Source organism: Aythya ferina (assembly GCF_964211825.1).
Source record: "Aythya ferina genome assembly, contig: HAP1_SCAFFOLD_289, whole genome shotgun sequence".
NCBI lineage: Eukaryota > Metazoa > Chordata > Aves > Anseriformes > Anatidae > Aythya > Aythya ferina.
This window is the reverse complement of record NW_028181260.1, coordinates 10,709-31,759: the sequence shown is the minus strand read 5'-3', so window position 1 is coordinate 31,759 and position 21,051 is coordinate 10,709. Positions and strand designations below refer to the sequence as shown.

The 21,051-nt window shown below is 48.0% G+C and overlaps 2 long non-coding RNA genes across 2 annotated transcripts; one reads left to right on the top strand and one right to left on the bottom strand.

Moving 5' to 3' along the window:
- The first annotated feature begins 8,446 nt into the window (after positions 1-8,446).
- On the top strand, positions 8,447-9,027 carry LOC311429076. The gene is made up of 2 exons (XR_014688031.1): positions 8,447-8,511; positions 8,643-9,027. It is a non-coding gene; the product is annotated as an uncharacterized lncRNA (long non-coding RNA).
- Positions 9,028-14,712: 5,685 nt separating this feature from the next.
- On the bottom strand, positions 14,713-15,303 carry LOC311429075. The gene is made up of 2 exons (XR_014688030.1): positions 15,229-15,303; positions 14,713-15,097 (listed from the first exon to the last, which is right to left on the bottom strand). It is a non-coding gene; the product is annotated as an uncharacterized lncRNA (long non-coding RNA).
- Between the last annotated feature and the right edge of the window lie 5,748 nt (positions 15,304-21,051).

Below are 21,051 nucleotides of genomic sequence, written 5' to 3'. Positions count from 1 at the left end.
CCAAAACCCACAATTTACACTTTTCCACCATGATGACAACGGAAAACCCAACGAAACCCAACGAAGAACCCAAAACACGGCAGAAACACCCCAAAAATGAATTCGATCACCCCAAAACTGGAACAAAATCCCCCAAAACCATAGATCCACCCCAAAAACACCCTAAATCTACCTGATGTTCTCCAAAACCCACAATTTACACTTTTCCACCATGATGACCACGGAAAACCCAACGAAACCCAACGGAGAACCCAAAACACGTCAAAAACACCCCAAACAAGAACAGGATCGCCCCCAAAACCAAAGAAAACCCCAAAAAGCACGGATCCACCCCAAAACCACTCTAAACCTACCTGATGTTCTCCAAATCCAAATGTCCACTCCCAACCACCATAAAACCCATTAGGAACTCAACGAAACCCAACGGAAACCCCAAAACACGTCAAAAACACCCCAAAAAAGAACTGAATCAGAAGAAAAAACACCAAAAACTATGAATTTCCCCGCAAAACCACCCTAAACTCACCTGATCTTCTTCAAAACCCACAATCCACTCCCATTTCCCTTAAGGACCAACGAGAATCCAACTAAAACCCAACGGAGACCCCAAAACAAGTCAAAAACACCCCAAACAAGAACAGGATAACCCCTAAAAAAGAAAGAAAACCCCCCAAAAAATAGATCCACCCCAAAACCACACTAAACCTACCTGATGTTCTCCAAATCCCAAAGTCCACTCCCAACAAACTTAAAACACATTAGGAAATCAACAAAACGCAACGGAAACCCCAAAACACGTCAAAAACACCACAAAAAAAAAAAGCGGGATCACCCCCAAAACCGAAAGAAAACCCTAAAAGCCGTTGATCCACCCCAAAAGTCCCCCTAAACCTACCTGATGTTCTCTAATACCCACAATTTACCCGTTTTCACCATGATGAACAACAAGAACCCAACAAAAACCAACGGAGACCCCAAAACACGTCAAAAACACCCCAAAAAAGAACTGAATCAGAAGAAAAAACACCAAAAACTATGAATTTCCCCGCAAAACCACCCTAAACTCACCTGATCTTCTTCAAAACCCACAATCCACTCCCATTTCCCTTAAGGACCAACGAGAATCCAACTAAAACCCAACGGAGACCCCAAAACAAGTCAAAAACACCCCAAACAAGAACGGAATCACCCCCAAAACTGGAAGAAAATCCCCAAAAAACATAGATCCACCCCAAAACGACACTAAACCTACCTGATGTTCTCCAAAACACGCAAGTTAAACTTTTCCAACATGATGAAAAACAAGAACCCAACAAAACCCAAAAGGAGACACCAAAACACGTCAAAAACACCCCAAAAAAGAACGGGATCACCCATAAACTGGAAGAAAATCCCCAAAAAGCACAGATCCAATCCCAAAACCAGCCTAAACCTACCTGATGTTCTCCAAAACCCACAAATTTACCCTTTTCCACCATGATGACCATGGAAAACCCAACGAAACCCAATGGAGACAAAAAACGTGTCAAAAAAAAAAAAAAAAAAAACAACAAAAAAAAAAACAACAAAAAAGAACAGGATCTCCCCCAAAAACAGAAGAGAAACCCAAATGCCATAGATCCACCCCAAAAGTCCCCCTAAGCCTACCTGATGTTCTCCAAAACTCACAATTTACCCTTTTTCACAATGATGACCAACGAGAACCCAACAAAACCCAACGGACAACCCCAAAACACGTCAAAAACACCCCAAAAAAGAACAGGATCACCCCAAAAAACAGAAGAAAACCCCAAATACCATGAATCCACCCCAAAAGTCCCCCTAAACCTACCTGAAGTTCTCCAAAACCCACAATTTACCCTTTTCCACCAAGATGCCAACAGAAAACCCAACAAAACCCAACAGAGACATCAAAACATGTCAAAAACACCCCAAAAAAGAACGGGATAACCCCCAAAACTGGAAGAAAATCCCCAAAAAGCATGGATCCAATCCCAAAACCACCCTAAACCTACCTGATCTTCTCCAAATCCCAAAGTCCACTCCCAACCACCATAAAACCCATTAGGAACTCAACAAAACCCAACGGAAACCCCAAAACACGTCAAAAACACCCCAAAAAAGAACTGAATCAGAAGAAAAAACACCAAAAACTATGAATTTCCCCGCAAAACCACCCTAAACTCACCTGATCTTCTTCAAAACCCACAATCCACTCCCATTTCCCTTAAGGACCAACGAGAATCCAACTAAAACCCAACGGAGACCCCAAAACAAGTCAAAAACACCCCAAACAAGAACAGGATAACCCCTAAAAAAGAAAGAAAACCCCCCAAAAAATAGATCCACCCCAAAACCACACTAAACCTACCTGATGTTCTCCAAATCCCAAAGTCCACTCCCAACAAACTTAAAACACATTAGGAAATCAACAAAACGCAACGGAAACCCCAAAACACGTCAAAAACACCACAAAAAAAAAAAGCGGGATCACCCCCAAAACCGAAAGAAAACCCTAAAAGCCGTTGATCCACCCCAAAAGTCCCCCTAAACCTACCTGATGTTCTCTAATACCCACAATTTACCCGTTTTCACCATGATGAACAACAAGAACCCAACAAAAACCAACGGAGACCCCAAAACACGTCAAAAACACCCCAAAAAAGAACTGAATCAGAAGAAAAAACACCAAAAACTATGAATTTCCCCGCAAAACCACCCTAAACTCACCTGATCTTCTTCAAAACCCACAATCCACTCCCATTTCCCTTAAGGACCAACGAGAATCCAACTAAAACCCAACGGAGACCCCAAAACAAGTCAAAAACACCCCAAACAAGAACGGAATCACCCCCAAAACTGGAAGAAAATCCCCAAAAAACATAGATCCACCCCAAAACGACACTAAACCTACCTGATGTTCTCCAAAACACGCAAGTTAAACTTTTCCAACATGATGAAAAACAAGAACCCAACAAAACCCAAAAGGAGACACCAAAACACGTCAAAAACACCCCAAAAAAGAACGGGATCACCCATAAACTGGAAGAAAATCCCCAAAAAGCACAGATCCAATCCCAAAACCAGCCTAAACCTACCTGATGTTCTCCAAAACCCACAAATTTACCCTTTTCCACCATGATGACCATGGAAAACCCAACGAAACCCAATGGAGACAAAAAACGTGTCAAAAAAAAAAAAAAAAAAACAACAAAAAAAAAAACAACAAAAAAGAACAGGATCTCCCCCAAAAACAGAAGAGAAACCCAAATGCCATAGATCCACCCCAAAAGTCCCCCTAAGCCTACCTGATGTTCTCCAAAACTCACAATTTACCCTTTTTCACAATGATGACCAACGAGAACCCAACAAAACCCAACGGACAACCCCAAAACACGTCAAAAACACCCCAAAAAAGAACAGGATCACCCCAAAAAACAGAAGAAAACCCCAAATACCATGAATCCACCCCAAAAGTCCCCCTAAACCTACCTGAAGTTCTCCAAAACCCACAATTTACCCTTTTCCACCAAGATGCCAACAGAAAACCCAACAAAACCCAACAGAGACATCAAAACATGTCAAAAACACCCCAAAAAAGAACGGGATAACCCCCAAAACTGGAAGAAAATCCCCAAAAAGCATGGATCCAATCCCAAAACCACCCTAAACCTACCTGATCTTCTCCAAATCCCAAAGTCCACTCCCAACCACCATAAAACCCATTAGGAACTCAACAAAACGCAACAGAAACCCCAAAACACCTCAAAAACACCCCAAAAGCAAACCGGATCAGAAGAAAATACGTGATTTAACCCCAAGAAAACCCTTAAACCTACCTGATCTTCTCCAAATCCCAAAATCCACTCCCACCCACCATAAAACCCATTAGGAACTCAACAAAACGCAACGGAAACCCCAAAACACGTCAAAAACACCCCAAAAAAGAACTGGATCAGAAGAAAAAAAAAACAAAACTATGCATTTCCCTCCCAAATCACCCTAAACTCACCTGATCTTCTTCAAAACCCACAATCCACTCCCATTTAGCTTAACGACCAACGAGAACCCAACAAAACCCAACGGAGACCCCAAAAACGTCAAAAACACCCCAAAAAAGAATTGGTTCAACCCCAACAACGAAAGAAAACCCCAAAAGCCATAGATCCACACCAAAAGTCCCTTTAAACCTACCTGATGTTCTCCAAAACCCACAATTTACACTTTTCCACATTGATGACCATGGAAAACCCAACAAAACCCAACGGAGACCACAAAACACGTCAAAAAAAAAAAAAGAAAGGGATCACCCCCAAAATTGGAAGGAAGAAAATCCTTCAAAATCATAGATCCACCCCAAAACCACCCTAAACCTACCTGATGATCTCCAAAACCCACAATTTACAATTTTCCAACATGATGACCATGGAAAACCCAACGAAACCAAACGGAGACCCCAAAAGAAGTCAAAAACACCCAAAACAAGAACGGGATAAACCCTAAAAACGAAAGAAAACCCCAAAAGCCATAGATCCACACCAAAAGTCCCCCTAAACCTACCTGATGTTCTCCAAAACCCACAATTTACACTTTTTCACCAGGATGACCAACATGAACCAAACGAAAACCCAAAACAAGACACCAAAACACGTCAAGAACACCCCAAAAATAAAGGGATCACCCATAAACTGGAAGAAAATCCCCAAAAAGCACGGATCCAATCCCAAAACCACCCTAAACCTACCTGATGTTCTCCAAAACCCACAATTTACCATTTTCCACCACGATGACAAACGAGTACACAACAAAACCCAACGGAGACCTCCAAACACCTCAAAAATTTCCCAAAAAAGAACGGGATCACCCCCAAAAACAAAACAAAATCCCCCAAAACCATAGATCCAATCCCAAAACCAACCTAAACCTACCTGATGTTCTCCAAAACCAACAATTTACCCTTTTCCACCATGATGACCACGGAAAACGCAATGAAACCCAATGGAGACCCCAAAACACGTCAAAAACACCCCCAAAATGAATTGGATCACCCCCCCCCAAAAAAAAAAAAAAAAAAAAACAGAAGAAAACCCCATATATCATGAATCCACCCCAAAAGTCCCCCTAAACCTACCTGATTTTCTCCAAAACCCACAATTTACACTTTTCCACCATGATGACAACGGAAAACCCAACGAAACCCAACGAAGAACCCAAAACACGGCAGAAACACCCCAAAAATGAATTCGATCACCCCAAAACTGGAACAAAATCCCCCAAAACCATAGATCCACCCCAAAAACACCCTAAATCTACCTGATGTTCTCCAAAACCCACAATTTACACTTTTCCACCATGATGACCACGGAAAACCCAACGAAACCCAACGGAGAACCCAAAACACGTCAAAAACACCCCAAACAAGAACAGGATCACCCCCAAAACCAAAGAAAACCCCAAAAAGCACGGATCCAATCCCAAAACCACTCTAAACCTACCTGATGTTCTCCAAATCCAAATGTCCACTCCCAACCACCATAAAACCCATTAGGAACTCAACGAAACCCAACGGAAACCCCAAAACACCTCAAAAACACCCCAAAAAAGAACTGAATCAGAAGAAAAAACACCAAAAACTATGAATTTCCCCGCAAAACCACCCTAAACTCACCTGATCTTCTTCAAAACCCACAATCCACTCCCATTTCCCTTAAGGACCAACGAGAATCCAACTAAAACCCAACGGAGACCCCAAAACAAGTCAAAAACACCCCAAACAAGAACAGGATAACCCCTAAAAAAGAAAGAAAACCCCCCAAAAAATAGATCCACCCCAAAACCACACTAAACCTACCTGATGTTCTCCAAATCCCAAAGTCCACTCCCAACAAACTTAAAACACATTAGGAAATCAACAAAACGCAACGGAAACCCCAAAACACGTCAAAAACACCACAAAAAAAAAAAGCGGGATCACCCCCAAAACCGAAAGAAAACCCTAAAAGCCGTTGATCCACCCCAAAAGTCCCCCTAAACCTACCGGATGTTCTCCAATAACCACAATTTACCCGTTTTCACCATGATGAACAACAAGAACCCAACAAAAACCAACGGAGACCCCAAAACACGTCAAAAACACCCCAAAAAAGAACTGAATCAGAAGAAAAAACACCAAAAACTATGAATTTCCCCGCAAAACCACCCTAAACTCACCTGATCTTCTTCAAAACCCACAATCCACTCCCATTTCCCTTAAGGACCAACGAGAATCCAACTAAAACCCAACGGAGACCCCAAAACAAGTCAAAAAAACCCCAAACAAGAACGGAATCACCCCCAAAACTGGAAGAAAATCCCCAAAAAACATAGATCCACCCCAAAACGACACTAAACCTACCTGATGTTCTCCAAAACACGCAAGTTAAACTTTTCCAACATGATGAAAAACAAGAACCCAACAAAACCCAAAAGGAGACACCAAAACACGTCAAAAACACCCCAAAAAAGAACGGGATCACCCCCAAAACTGGAAGAAAATTCCCCCCCCCAAAAATTTACAATTTTCACCATGATGACCAACATGAACCAAACGAAAACCCAAAAGGAGACACCAAAACACGTCAAAAACACCCCAAAAAAGAACGGGATCACCCATAAACTGGAAGAAAATCCCCAAAAAGCACAGATCCAATCCCAAAACAAGCCTAAACCTACCTGATGTTCTCCAAAACCCACAAATTTACCCTTTTCCACCATGATGACCACGGAAAACCCAACGAAACCCAACGGTTTAAAGAAAATTAAGCAAAAGAATTTTCATAGTGTCTAGGCAAGCATTATGCAGCTCCTTACTTCAGCAGGGAGCTTTCGCAACTCCCGCTCCTCAAACAGAACTCCTTGTTTTTATAATACAAAAGACAATGAACAAACATTTATGGTGTATTACCCTAAGTTTTTGGGTTAGGGTTTTTTGCGTCTTAATGTTTTGGGATTAGGGTTTGGAGCGCCCTAAGTTTTTGGGCTAGGGCTTTGAGCATTCCTAACGTTTTGGGTTGGGTTTGGGTTTTGAGCATCCTAAGATTTTGGGTTGGGGGTTTTAGGCATAGGTCTTCAGGGGTTTAGTGTGGTAGTTTGGGTTAGGTCTGTAGGAGTTTCGAGGTTTTTTTGGATGTTAGGGCTTGAGGCTTTTTTTGTAAGGGCGGTGAGGGTTCCAGTGAGTGCTGGTAAATGCAGTTCTCGAGCACTCGGCCTGTGATTGGCCATGCTGGCTGTGCGGGGATGCTGGTAGGTGTAGTTTTCCGGCACTGGGAGGCCATGTTGTGTGCCCAGAGCATGCCGGGAGATGTAGTTCTCGGGACTCCGGACTTCCGGGAGGCCATGTTGCGTTCCCAGAGTATGCCGGGAAATGTAGTTTTCGGATTCGGGACTTCCGGGAGGCCATGTTGAATGCCCAGAGCATACCGGGAGATGTAGTTCTCGGGAACTAGGGTTAGGGTTAGGGGCTAGGGCTGGGGCTAGAGTTAGGGTTTCGGGTGAGGGTTGGGGTTGGGGGTTATTGTTAGGGTTAGTGGTTTAGGGTTAGGCTTAGAAGGTTATGGTTAGGGATAGGTTAGGGGTAGGTTTAGAGGGTTAGGGTAAGGGTTAGGGGTTAGGGGTTGGGACTGTTGTTAGGCTTAGGGTAAGGGTTAGGGTGAGGGTATTAGGGTTGGGGTTCGGGTTCAGATTAGGGTAAGGGTTAGGGCAAGGGTAAGTGTTAGGGTAAGGCTAAGGGTAAGGCTTAGGGTGAGGATAAGGTTTAGGGAAAGGGTTAGGTTTAGGGTAAGGGTAGGGTAAGGATTAGGGTAAGGGTAAGGATTAGGGTTAGGTTTAGGGTAAGAATAAGGGTAAGCTAATGGTTAGGATAAGGGTAAGGGTTAGGGTAAAGGTTTTCATTTGTTAATGCTGAAACGCAGTATGCAATCTGGGACGTCACAGCCAGAGCTGCCTATGGCAAGGTGAGAGAGGAAAAGATGGAGCAGATGTTCTACTCCTAGTTTTTTCTTTATACGTAAATAAAAGTTTGAGCTAATTCCAGTTGGAAGAGTTCCAATTACTTGCTTGGTCATAATGTCTTTTAATATTGAAAGCTGCAGCAAAAGCATGGGGATTTTTGCTTCTAGAAACACCCTAGTTCTCTTGTCTGCACTATGCATGCTTTTGAGCTAAAACTGATTAAAAAATAAAAAGAAAAATCACACACACACACAAAAAAAAAAACCACACACCACAGCTGCTGCTGCTCTCTTCCTACTTCCTTGTGCTTTGCCCCTACCCTTCCCAGGTGATTGGGTTTGGGTGCTAGTCGGGGCCAAATGGTATGTGAGTCCCAGGCATCCCCTCAGAGAGCTCATTCTGCTTGGGCTGCTCTTTGGGGTGTTTGTTTTTCCTTCGGTCAGTTGCAGGCTTCTTCAGGTGGATGAGAGTTTATGGACTGATGCGTTTCCAAGTAGCGAGGGGTACGCACATCTTTTTGAGGTAACAGCTAGTAGAATCTGTTAGAATAAACTAATGTAGTATTGATGCCTTTATTGCATGCAGTTCTTTATCAGGTGAGTAACTGTTGCGAGTAACTGAAGTCAATGTTACTTGGTGTGTTTGCTATGCAGTGCCTGTGCGGACTATTGCACGAGACACAGCTTTCTGACATCTGGCCCAGCAACTACTAAATAAGGGGAGGGGAGAAGCTGAAGAACGACCAAAGGACAAAGCCTGGGAGGAAGACTACGAGCCTTCAGTACGAGCGGCCCCCAGAGGGACCACCGGAGACTGATAACGCCTGCACCAGTGGGAGGGTTTGGATTCTGGGAACTAATTAGAATAACCCTGCCTTTTGTAGAAGTAGTAATGAATATGTATTAGCCTAGCAGCATAAAAACCAGCCGCCTGATGTAACTTGTGTGCGTCTTGGTGGAGCAGAGACTCCTGGCGCACCCAGCGCTGCTTGCTTACCTCTATTCCTTTAATAAATCATAAACATTAATTGTAAGCCTATTTGGGACTCGGTCATTTATTACAAGTGGGACCTCCCGATGGGTGGAAGCTGTCGGGATAGCTCGGGATGCTGAGGCGTGGTGCTGCAAGGAGGTTGGTGGTCGGTGGCGCCCTGGGGCAGGCCGAATTGGGAGGGGGCGAGGCGGCGGGTGGTCGGTGGCTTCTGTGGAAAAGGCGCTTGTATGGGGGGGCTGCGCATTCAGAGGAACCTTGACAGGCTGCAGATAGGGGCAGGCAGGAACCTTTTGAAGTTCAGGAGAGGGAAATGCCAAGCCCTACCCCTAGGGAGAAACACCTCTGTTTACCAGCACTGGCTAGCTCGATACTGAATAAGCATTTCTTCATGGAAGGGGTGCTTTGCTATTAGAACAGGCTGCCCGGGGAAGTGGTAAGAGACCGGATCCTTGAAAGTATTGAAGAGACATGTGGACATAGCCCGGGAGTCCGGCCTCCGGCAGGGCGGGAGCTGGCTCTTCCGAGCCCCTGTGCTCCGGTCTTGTGCGACGCGTTTGCAAGCAGCACCGGGTGCCGGGTCCGACATCGGACGGTTCGGGGACGGCGATTCCGGGGCCGTCGGCTAGCGGGGGCCGGCTATGTCGTGTCCCGGGGATCCGACTTCAGGGGGCGTGGGGGCCGGCCGTGCAGTGAAGCGGGGGGCTGGCGTCCGCCGGCTTCCCAGAGAGCGGGCTTTCGGTGCCGTGCGGTTCGGTGGCCGGCCGTCCCGAAACCCTGGGCACCGGTCTTGTGCTAGACTCAGCGGGCTCCGGGGCCAAACTCGGCTTCTCGGGGCCGGCGGTCGCGGTGTCCAGGTGTCCCGCCTCGGGCGGCGCGGGGCCGGCTGTCCCTAGCAGCTGGGTTCCCAAGAGCTTCTGGGCTCCCAAGCGTCGCCCAAGACCGGAACCCAGAGAATCGGGACGGCCGGCCGCACCGCTGCGACTAGCACAAGCGTCTCCCGACAACGGAGCCCAGGAGCTTGCGAGGGTCAGATTCCGCGCCCCGGGATAGAGAAACGGGGAGCGCGGGTCGGCCGGCCGCAGCTTCGCACGGGACCGAACCCCCTGTCTCCGGCACGGCCAGACCCCGAGCCGGCAGACAGCAGCCTCCCGCTTCACGGCACAGTCGGCCCCCAACCCGCCCGAGTTCTGATCGCCGGGACACGGGACAGCCGGCCGCGCCGCCCGAGGCCGGACACCTGGAGCCCGGGACCGCCGTCCCTGACAAAGCCAAAGTCGGACCCGGACCCCGCTGCGGCTAGCACACGCGTCGCCCAGGAACGCAGCCTACGACCTCGGGACGGTCGCATCCCGCGCCTCCGGCAGGAGCTACCCGGGAGGGCAGGACGGCCTGCCGCAGCTCCGCAAGAGACCGAACCTGCTGGATTCCGGGACGGCCAGAGCCCGAGCCGGTGGGCAGCAGCCTCCCGCTTCACGGCTCGGCAGGCACCCACGTCGCCCGACTTCGGACCCACGGGACAGCCGGCACCCGCGCCGCCGGAGGCGGGACACACGGGCCTCGGGATCGCCGTCCCCGAACCGCACGAAGTCACACGCGGTCTCCGGTGCGTCCAGCACACGCATCGCAAAGACCGGAGCCCAGATTATAGGATCAGCCAGCCCCGCGCCGCCCGAGGTCGGACCGGGAACCCGGTGCGCTTGGCACATGCGTCGCCCAAGAACGGCACCCAGGGCTGCGGGATGGCCGTGCGTCACGCAGCCCGAGTTCGGACCCCCGGAACACGGGACAGCCGGCACCCGTGCCTGGCTCTTAGGGACTTGGAAAGAGTCCTGATGCTGTGCCAGCACTATGCAGCAATAGGCACAACACTGGAGTGATTTCAGTGTTGTTCCAGCTACGAGTGCAGAGTACAGCACTGTGCGGGCTGCTGCAGGGAAACGGTGACTCCAGCTCAGACAGACGCAACACAACTTCCACCCCTTATTCCATAACATTTGTGTCACAATCAGGTACAGTTTAGTATATAGATGGTCTCATCACCATAGTTTTCTGTCCATTGAAGCATTTTTATGTCTGTACTTCTCTTTATTCTGTAGGTCTTTTCCCAAAATGCTTATAAAAACTGTTGATGGTTTCACCATCACCTGTCAAAGTGGTCACTCAGGGCAGGCGAAGTTGGTTTTCTTGACACCAGCACCAGCTTAGCTCACATCACTGTTGCACTTGCCTGGTTCCTTGCAAAGTTGACCTTTCACTGGTTCTGCAGTGTCTTAACAACACATAACTTGGATGACAGATTAATTTTCTCCCAGTGTTAAATCTCCTTGAGGCACACACTTGATATCCCCATCTTTCTGCATCACCCACTAGGTATACCCTGGACCTTGGGCAAAGACAATCCCACGAGTGGGTTTGCCTTTTCCCATGGCAGGGGCAACCCACACCGCCTTCCCCATCCACTTCCCCACATGCACTACAATGACTTCAGCTTCTCCCACAGTGTGTAGGGGTTTTGTTTCAGCAGGACCAGCACGGCTTTCAGACCCCCTGTTGTTAAGTAACCAAGTGGCCTCTGGTAGGTTTATATCCTAATGTTTCCATGTCGCAGCACCCAATGCTCGCAGCATAGTTTTTAACAGTCCATTGTACCTCTCAATCTTCCCAGAGGCTTGTGGGATCCCAGCTGCTTGGCTTCGTTGCCTTCTAGCTGTTGGGTATTGGCCCCACTATCCCAGTGTCAAAGCAGCCAAGTGAGGATGTGCTCACCTGGACGGCGACTGAAGGCTTTTCGTATTTCTCGCAGCTCACTCAAGGATAGAGACCGAGTAGTTTCTGATTCATCTATGATTTCAGTCTCCGTGATGTTGCCGTGATAACGCTGCTTTAGAGCCGCTTGCCTTTTCCTCTTCTCCCTCATCCATAGGAGGCGCTCCTTCCCTTACTAAACGACCTGATCTCCGTTTCCACTGTTTCGTCTTTACTACGGGGGCGACTGATACCAAAGATGGTCGGTCCTCTGGGGTGATCACAGTGTGTGCTGTCTCATCATCAAATTCAAGAACCTCCCTATCCCCTTGAGGGTGCTGGGCAATGTTAATTGACATCTGATAGGCGTAAGCCAGACCCCAGCAGAGTGCAGCCAGCTAGTGGAGTTCTCTAGTATTGCCAGGGTCAGGGCATACATCTTTCAAACATTCTACCAACTTTCTTGGATTTTGTACTTGTTCAGGGGTGAAATTTAGAACCATTGGAGGAGAAAACCGTGATAGGTACCTGCCCAAATCCCCCCACACACCTTGCCACCCACAACTTTGTCTGGGGACAGGTCCTTGGATAATATTCTTTATAAACTGCTTTGCCTTGGGGAAGAAGACAAACACTACACCTAGTAAGACGAGGATAATATCTCACCAGGGGTATCCAAGATACTGAAAGGCTGCTGTAATTAGCCCACAGGGAGAAAAGTAGAAGACACCACACCCGATATTATTCACTGATTGACTGCTGGGGGCAAAAAAGAAGGCACTGTAATTCTTAATATTGTCAATAAGATAATCTCCAGGAGACCAGGAGGATAACAATGCCGGGCTTGAATACCAAACCAAACTGAAGGCCAGTATGTTACAGCACAACATGTTAAAAAAACAAGCACAGACTTCAACATTTTCTCCGATCGGATGTAAAGGAAAAAAGAAAACAGAGAGTGGGCTACATACAACATATCCACAGAGAAAAGTATTACCAGAAAACCGAGCATTATGACAACCAATATGTTAGTTGTAAATACTTCAATCAATACTACTGTTATCTCAACCCTCGAGCCCCACGTTGGGCGCCAAAAAGGACAGTGGTGGTTTTACTCAGGTGAGCAGCCGAGCTCCACCACAACCGCTCCCTCACTCCCCCTCTCCTCAAAGAGGGAGGGGGAGAAAATACAACACAATCCCGGGGCACGGGATTCTGTCCTCCGGTGGCGCGGGTGCCAGTTGTCCTGTGTTCCGGGGGTCCGAACTCGGGCTGCGTGACGCACGGCCATCCCGCAGCCCTGGGTGCCGTTCTTGGGCGACGCATGTGCCAAGCGCACCGGGTTCCCGGTCCGACCTCGGGCGGCGCGGGGCTGGCTGATCCTATAATCTGGGCTCCGGTCTTTGCGATGCGTGTGCTGGACGCACCGGAGACCGCGTGTGACTTCGTGCGGTTCGGGGACGGCGATCCCGAGGCCCGTGTGTCCCGCCTCCGGCGGCGCGGGTGCCGGCTGTCCCGTGGGTCCGAAGTCGGGCGACGTGGGTGCCTGCCGAGCCGTGAAGCGGGAGGCTGCTGCCCACCGGCTCGGGCTCTGGCCGTCCCGGAATCCAGCAGGTTCGGTCTCTTGCGGAGCTGCGGCAGGCCGTCCTGCCCTCCCGGGTAGCTCCTGCCGGAGGCGCGGGATGCGACCGTCCCGAGGTCGTAGGCTGCGTTCCTGGGCGACGCGTGTGCTAGCCGCAGCGGGGTCCGGGTCCGACTTTGGCTTTGTCAGGGACGGCGGTCCCGGGCTCCAGGTGTCCGGCCTCGGGCGGCGCGGCCGGCTGTCCCGTGTCCCGGCGATCAGAACTCGGGCGGGTTGGGGGCCGACTGTGCCGTGAAGCGGGAGGCTGCTGTCTGCCGGCTCGGGGTCTGGCCGTGCCGGAGACAGGGGGTTCGGTCCCGTGCGAAGCTGCGGCCGGCCGACCCGCGCTCCCCGTTTCTCTATCCCGGGGCGCGGAATCTGACCCTCGCAAGCTCCTGGGCTCCGTTGTCGGGAGACGCTTGTGCTAGTCGCAGCGGTGCGGCCGGCCGTCCCGATTCTCTGGGTTCCGGTCTTGGGCGACGCTTGGGAGCCCAGAAGCTCTTGGGAACCCAGCTGCTAGGGACAGCCGGCCCCGCGCCGCCCGAGGCGGGGCACCTGGACACCGCGACCGCCGGCCCCGAGAAGCCGAGTTTGGCCCCGGAGCCCGCTGAGTCTAGCACAAGACCGGTGCCCAGGGTTTCGGGACGGCCGGCCACCGAACCGCACGGCACCGAAAGCCCGCTCTCTGGGAAGCCGGCGGACGCCAGCCCCCCGCTTCACTGCACGGCCGGCCCCCACGCCCCCTGAAGTCGGATCCCCGGGACACGACATAGCCGGCCCCCGCTAGCCGACGGCCCCGGAATCGCCGTCCCCGAACCGTCCGATGTCGGACCCGGCACCCGGTGCTGCTTGCAAACGCGTCGCACAAGACCGGAGCACAGGGGCTCGGAAGAGCCAGCTCCCGCCCTGCCGGAGGCCGGACTCCCGGGCTATGTCCACATGTCTCTTCAATACTTTCAAGGATCCGGTCTCTTACCACTTCCCCGGGCAGCCTGTTCTAATAGCAAAGCACCCCTTCCATGAAGAAATGCTTATTCAGTATCGAGCTAGCCAGTGCTGGTAAACAGAGGTGTTTCTCCCTAGGGGTAGGGCTTGGCATTTCCCTCTCCTGAACTTCAAAAGGTTCCTGCCTGCCCCTATCTGCAGCCTGTCAAGGTTCCTCTGAATGCGCAGCCCCCCCATACAAGCGCCTTTTCCACAGAAGCCACCGACCACCCGCCGCCTCGCCCCCTCCCAATTCGGCCTGCCCCAGGGCGCCACCGACCACCAACCTCCTTGCAGCACCACGCCTCAGCATCCCGAGCTATCCCGACAGCTTCCACCCATCGGGAGGTCCCACTTGTAATAAATGACCGAGTCCCAAATAGGCTTACAATTAATGTTTATGATTTATTAAAGGAATAGAGGTAAGCAAGCAGCGCTGGGTGCGCCAGGAGTCTCTGCTCCACCAAGACGCACACAAGTTACATCAGGCGGCTGGTTTTTATGCTGCTAGGCTAATACATATTCATTACTACTTCTACAAAAGGCAGGGTTATTCTAATTAGTTCCCAGAATCCAAACCCTCCCACTGGTGCAGGCGTTATCAGTCTCCGGTGGTCCCTCTGGGGGCCGCTCGTACTGAAGGCTCGTAGTCTTCCTCCCAGGCTTTGTCCTTTGGTCGTTCTTCAGCTTCTCCCCTCCCCTTATTTAGTAGTTGCTGGGCCAGATGTCAGAAAGCTGTGTCTCGTGCAATAGTCCGCACAGGCACTGCATAGCAAACACACCAAGTAACATTGACTTCAGTTACTCGCAACAGTTACTCACCTGATAAAGAACTGCATGCAATAAAGGCATCAATACTACATTAGTTTATTCTAACAGATTCTACTAGCTGTTACCTCAAAAAGATGTGCGTACCCCTCGCTACTTGGAAACGCATCAGTCCATAAACTCTCATCCACCTGAAGAAGCCTGCAACTGACCGAAGGAAAAACAAACACCCCAAAGAGCAGCCCAAGCAGAATGAGCTCTCTGAGGGGATGCCTGGGACTCACATACCATTTGGCCCCGACTAGCACCCAAACCCAATCACCTGGGAAGGGTAGGGGCAAAGCACAAGGAAGTAGGAAGAGAGCAGCAGCAGCTGTGGTGTGTGGTTTTTTTTTTTGTGTGTGTGTGTGATTTTTCTTTTTATTTTTTAATCAGTTTTAGCTCAAAAGCATGCATAGTGCAGACAAGAGAACTAGGGTGTTTCTAGAAGCAAAAATCCCCATGCTTTTGCTGCAGCTTTCAATATTAAAAGACATTATGACCAAGCAAGTAATTGGAACTCTTCCAACTGGAATTAGCTCAAACTTTTATTTACGTATAAAGAAAAAACTAGGAGTAGAACATCTGCTCCATCTTTTCCTCTCTCACCTTGCCATAGGCAGCTCTGGCTGTGACGTCCCAGATTGCATACTGCGTTTCAGCATTAACAAATGAAAACCTTTACCCTAACCCTTACCCTTATCCTAACCATTAGCTTACCCTTATTCTTACCCTAAACCTAACCCTAATCCTTACCCTTACCCTAATCCTTACCCTACCCTTACCCTAAACCTAACCCTTTCCCTAAACCTTATCCTCACCCTAAGCCTTACCCTTAGCCTTACCCTAACACTTACCCTTGCCCTAACCCTTACCCTAATCTGAACCCGAACCCCAACCCTAATACCCTCACCCTAACCCTTACCCTAAGCCTAACAACAGTCCCAACCCCTAACCCCTAACCCTTACCCTAACCCTCTAAACCTACCCCTAACCTATCCCTAACCATAACCTTCTAAGCCTAACCCTAAACCACTAACCCTAACAATAACCCCCAACCCCAACCCTCACCCGAAACCCTAACTCTAGCCCCAGCCCTAGCCCCTAACCCTAACCCTAGTTCCCGAGAACTACATCTCCCGGTATGCTCTGGGCATTCAACATGGCCTCCCGGAAGTCCCGAATCCGAAAACTACATTTCCCGGCATACTCTGGGAACGCAACATGGCCTCCCGGAAGTCCGGAGTCCCGAGAACTACATCTCCCGGCATGCTCTGGGCACACAACATGGCCTCCCAGTGCCGGAAAACTACACCTACCAGCATTCCCCGCACAGCCAGCATGGCCAATCACAGGCCGAGTGCTCGAGAACTGCATTTACCAGCACTCACTGGAACCCTCACCGCCCTTACAAAAAAAGCCTCAAGCCCTAACATCCAAAAAAACCTCGAAACTCCTACAGACCTAACCCAAACTATTTACCACACTAAACCCCTGAAGACCTATGCCTAAAACCCCCAACCCAAAATCTTAGGATGCTCAAAACCCAAACCCAACCCAAAACGTTAGGAATGCTCAAAGCCCTAGCCCAAAAACTTAGGGCGCTCCAAACCCTAATCCCAAAACATTAAGACGCAAAAAACCCTAACCCAAAAACTTAGGGTAATACACCATAAATGTTTGTTCATTGTCTTTTGTATTATAAAAACAAGGAGTTCTGTTTGAGGAGCGGGAGTTGCGAAAGCTCCCTGCTGAAGTAAGGAGCTGCATAATGCTTGCCTAGACACTATGAAAATTCTTTTGCTTAATTTTCTTTAAACCGTTGGGTTTCGTTGGGTTTTCCGTGGTCATCATGGTGGAAAAGTGTAAATTGTGGGTTTTGGAGAACATCAGGTAGGTTTAGGGGGACTTTTGGGGTGGATTCATGGTATTTGTTTTTTTTTTCTGTTTTTTTGGGAGTGATCCCATTCTTTTTTGGGGTGTTTTTGATGTGTTTTTGGGCCTCCGTTAGGTTTTGTTGGGTTCTTGTTGGTCATCATGTTGCAAAAGTGTAAATTTTGGAGAGTTTTGGAGAATATCAGGTGTTTTTAAGTTTTTTCTGGGTGGTGTATCTATGGTTTTGGGGGAATTTTTCTGTTTTTTTTTAGCGTTTTCTTCTGTTTTTTGCGTGGTCCCGATCTTTTTTGGGGTGTTTTGGACGTGTTTTGGGTTCTCCGTTGGGTTTCGTTGGGTTTTCCATGGTCATCATGGTGGAAAAGGGTAAATTTGTGGGTTTTGGAGAACATCAGGTAGGTTTAGGCTGGTTTTGGGATTGGATCTGTGCTTTTTGGGGATTTTCTTCCAGTTTTGGGGGTGATTCCGTTCTTGTTTGGGGTGTTTTTGACTTGTTTTGGGGTCTCCGTTGGGTTTTAGTTGGATTCTCGTTGGTCCTTAAGGGAAATGGGAGTGGATTGTGGGTTTTGAAGAAGATCAGGTGAGTTTAGGGTGGTTTTGCGGGGAAATTCATAGTTTTTGGTGTTTTTTCTTCTGATTCAGTTCTTTTTTGGGGTGTTTTTGACGTGTTTTGGGGTCTCCGTTGGGTTTTGTTGGGTTCTTGTTGTTCATCATGGTGAAAACGGGTAAATTGTGGGTATTGGAGAACATCCGGTAGGTTTAGGGGGACTTTTGGGGTGGATCAACGGCTTTTAGGGTTTTCTTTCGGTTTTGGGGGTGATCCCGCTTTTTTTTGTGGTGTTTTTGACGTGTTTTGGGGTTTCCGTTGCGTTTTGTTGATTTCCTAATGTGTTTTAAGTTTGTTGGGAGTGGACTTTGGGATTTGGAGAACATCAGGTAGGTTTAGGTTGGTTTTGGGATTGGATCTATGGTTTTGGGGGATTTTCTTTTGTTTTTGGGGGTGATCCCGTTCTTTTTTGGGGTGTTTTTGACGTGTTTTGGGGTCTCCGTTGGTATTCCTTGGGTTTTCCGTGGTCATGGTGGTGGAAAATTGTAAATTGTGGGTTTTGGAGAACTTCAGGTAGGTTTAGGGGAATTTTGGGGTGGATTCATGGTATTTGGTCTTTTCTTCTGTTTTTTTTTGGGTGATCCTGTTCTTTTTTGGGGTGTTTATAAGGTGTTGTTTTGGGGTCTCCGTTGGGTTTTAGTTGGGTTCTTGTTGGTCATCATGGTGAAAAAGTGTAAATTGTGGCTTTTGGAGAACATCAGGTAGGTTTAGGTTGGTTTTGGGATTGGATCTATGGTTTTGGGGGATTTTCTTTTGTTTTTGGGGGTGATCCCGTTCTTTTTTGGGGTGTTTTTGACGTGTTTTGGGGTCTCCGTTGGTGTTCCTTGGGTTTTCCGTGGTTATGGTGGTGGAAAATTGTAAATTGTGTGTTTTGGAGAACTTCAGATAGGTTTAGGGGAATTTTGGGGTGGATTCATGGTATTTGGTCTTTTCTTCTGTTTTTTTTTGGGTGATCCTGTTCTTTTTTGGGGTGTTTATGATGTGTTTTGGGGTCTCCGTTGGGTTTTAGTTGGGTTCTTGTTGGTCATCATGGTGAAAAAGGGTAAATTTGTGGGTTTTGGAGAACATCAGGTAGGTTTAGGGGGACTTTTGGGGCAGAGTCATGTTTTTTGGTGTTTTCTTCTGTTTCTTGGGGTGGTCCCGTTCTTTTTTGGGAAATTTTTGAGGTGTTTGGGGGTCTCCGTTGGGTTTTGTTGTGTACTCGTTGGTCATCGTGGCGGAAAATGGTAAATTGTGGGTTTTGGAGAACATCAGGTAGGTTTAGGGGGACTTTTGGTTTGGATCTATGGCTTTTGGGGTTTTCTTTCGTTGTTGGGGTTGAACCAGTTCTTTTTTGGGGTGTTTTTGACGTTTTTGGGGTCTCCGTTGGGTTTTGTTGGGTTCTCGTTGGTCGTTAAGCTAAATGGGAGTGGATTGTGTGTTTTGAAGAAGATCAGGTGAGTTTAGGGTGATTTGGGAGGGAAATGCATAGTTTTGTTTTTTTTTTCTTCTGATCCAGTTCTTTTTTGGGGTGTTTTTGACGTGTTTTGGGGTTTCCGTTGCGTTTTGTTGAGTTCCTAATGGGTTTTATGGTGGGTGGGAGTGGATTTTGGGATTTGGAGAAGATCAGGTAGGTTTAAGGGTTTTCTTGGGGTTAAATCACGTATTTTCTTCTGATCCGGTTTGCTTTTGGGGTGTTTTTGAGGTGTTTTGGGGTTTCTGTTGCGTTTTGTTGATTTCCTAATGGGTTTTATGGTGGTTGGGAGTGGACTTTGGGATTTGGAGAAGATCAGGTAGGTTTAGGGTGGTTTTGGGATTGGATCCATGCTTTTTGGGGATTTTCTTCCAGTTTTGGGGGTTATCCCGTTCTTTTTTGGGGTGTTTTTGACATGTTTTGATGTCTCTGTTGGGTTTTGTTGGGTTTTCTGTTGGCATCTTGGTGGAAAAGGGTAAATTGTGGGTTTTGGAGAACTTCAGGTAGGTTTAGGGGGACTTTTGGGGTGGATTCATGGTATTTGGGGTTTTCTTCTGTTTTTTGGGGTGATCCTGTTCTTTTTTGGGGTGTTTTTGACGTGTTTTGGGGTTGTCCGTTGGGTTTTGTTGGGTTCTCGTTGGTCATCATTGTGAAAAAGGGTAAATTGTGGGTTTTGGAGAACATCAGGTAGGCTTAGGGGGACTTTTGGCGTGGATCTATGGCATTTGGGTTTTTCTTCTGTTTTTGGGGGAGATCCTGTTCTTTTTTTTTTTTTTTTTTTTTTTTTTTTTTTTTTTTTTTTTTTGACACGTTTTTTGTCTCCATTGGGTTTCGTTGGGTTTTCCACGGTCATCATGGTGGAAAAGGGTAAATTTGTGGGTTTTGGAGAACATCAGGTAGGTTTAGGCTGGTTTTGGGATTGGATCTGTGCTTTTTGGGGATTTTCTTCCAGTTTGTGGGTGATTCCTTTCTTTTTTGGGGTGTTTTTGACGTGTTTTGGTGTCTCCTTTTGGGTTTTCGTTTGGTTCATGTTGGTCATCATGGTGAAAATTGTAAATTTTTGGGGGGGGAATTTTCTTCCAGTTTTGGGGGTGATCCCGTTCTTTTTTGGGGTGTTTTTGACATGTTTTGGGGTCTCTGTTGGGTTTTGTTGGGTTCTTGTTTTTCATCATGTTGGAAAAGTTTAACTTGCGTGTTTTGGAGAACATCAGGTAGGTTTAGTGTGGTTTTGGGGTGGATCTATGTTTTTTGGGGATTTTCTTCCAGTTTTGGGGGTGATTCCGTTCTTGTTTGGGGTGTTTTTGACTTGTTTTGGGGTCTCCGTTGGGTTTTAGTTGGATTCTCGTTGGTCCTTAAGGGAAATGGGAGTGGATTGTGGGTTTTGAAGAAGATCAGGTGAGTTTAGGGTGGTTTTGCGGGGAAATTCATAGTTTTTGGTGTTTTTTCTTCTGATTCAGTTCTTTTTTGGGGTGTTTTTGAGGTGTTTTGGGGTTTCCGTTGGGTTTCGTTGAGTTCCTAATGGGTTTTATGGTGGTTGGGAGTGGACATTTGGATTTGGAGAACATCAGGTACGTTTAGAGTGGTTTTGGGATTGGATCCGTGCTTTTTGGGGTTTTCTTTGGTTTTGGGGGTGATCCTGTTCTTGTTTGGGGTGTTTTGGACGTGTTTTGGGTTCTCCGTTGGGTTTCGTTGGGTTTTCCGTGGTCATCATGGTGGAAAAGTGTAAATTGTGGGTTTTGGAGAACATCAGGTAGGTTTATGAGGACTTTTGGGGCAGATTCATGGTTTTTAGGGTTTTCTTCTGTTTTTTTCTAGTGATCCAGTGTGTTTTCGGCGTGTTTTTGACGTGTTTTGTGGTCTCCGTTGGGTTTCGTTGGGTTTTCTGTTGGCATCTTGGTGGAAAAGGGTAAATTGTGGGTTTTGGAGAACTTCAGGTAGGTTTAGGGGGACTTTTGGGGT